Raw genomic sequence first — 1,383 nt, forward strand, 5'->3', positions numbered from 1 at the left:
GGCTTGAGTCTGTGGTGATCCACTGCTCCCCTCAAAAGTCTATCTGACTCCTCAGGACTATGTCTACTGAGTCTCCAGGCCGGTATTGATCTCTGTCCTGAGATTACTACTTTTACCTCACGTTATGGTGCCTTGATTGGCCTACCAGACAAGGATAGCTCTTAGCCTACATGCTAAGGGTCTTCTGACCCCTACTAAATTCACCTATACAAACTTCAGCGTAAGGGGTATAGTGCCTTCGTGAAGCTAAGTGTGCAGTTGGTCTACTGTGAGCCAGGCCTATGCTGGGCTAGGTCTTTTTTTATTTTTATTTTTTTTAGCTTCACAAGTTCACATTGCACTGAAGCACAATGACCTTGAGATTGCAAGTCCCAGTTATTCTGAAAATATCCAAGTGAAAGACCCTGCTAGGTGGCTGCAGGCCCTTGAGATGTCCTGGAGCATTTTAGCATGCATGCACACATGCACACCGATGCCGTTCTCAAATTTCAGACTCACCTTAGTTAGCAGGCTGTAGGTGTGAAAGCTGCTCACTCTGGGAATGTAGGGCAAGGGCTTTTGGGGGGGGGGAACTTTCTTTAGCTTCTTGATATTTATATTTGGTTCCCTTTGGTTTTATGAATTAAGCCGGAGCTCCTGAGAGTGTCTTGCTCAAACAGTTCTCTCCTGGCTCTCCTGTCCTGATGGTCATGATGGTGCCACACACTCTGCTGCTGCTTAGTTACCAGCTTTCCACTATCGGCTCTTGAGTCCATTGCTGCCACAGTCCTCACTGCTGTTAGGTACCCAGTACTGTCTTATCTTGTCCTTTTATGGACGAGGATGAAAATCTCCCAAGTTCACCTTCACCAGACAGCCTTGTCACTTAGTAAAGGAGCATCACCAGGCCAGCCTCTTAGAGTATACCTTTGCCAGTGAGTCACTTCCCCGAGGATGGGACACTCTTGTCTGTTGTCCACCAAGACAAGTTGGCAGCCTTACTTCCCTGAAAGTGGTGGGGTCATGTTTTTACTTTTTTTAAGCTTCAAAAGGCTGTCCCAGGAGCATGGGGCATTTGCCAGGGTGCTGAGTGTTTATGAAATTTCAAGGCATCATTCTGCTCCATTTCCTTCAGGTCTAGGTCTGTCTTATCTCAACTTCTGGGGCTCGTAGTCAATGTCTTGAAAGGTCTGTTGGCCAACTGTCTCCCTCATTTAGGCCCAGCTCCAGTGATCCGTAGATGAAAGACAAGCAGGCTTGTAATATTTTGCAGAGATTTCAAGGTGTTTCCAGGCATAGAGAGATCGTCTACTTTTATTGAAAGAAGACCTCCAAGCACATTTAGAAGAGTCCAGAATGAAGGTTTTATTTGCTTTCCCTCATTTTGTCTTTGTGTGTGTGTGT

The sequence above is a fragment of the Microtus ochrogaster genome, unplaced genomic scaffold (genome assembly GCF_000317375.1).
Source record: "Microtus ochrogaster isolate Prairie Vole_2 unplaced genomic scaffold, MicOch1.0 UNK7, whole genome shotgun sequence".
Lineage (NCBI taxonomy): Eukaryota > Metazoa > Chordata > Mammalia > Rodentia > Cricetidae > Microtus > Microtus ochrogaster.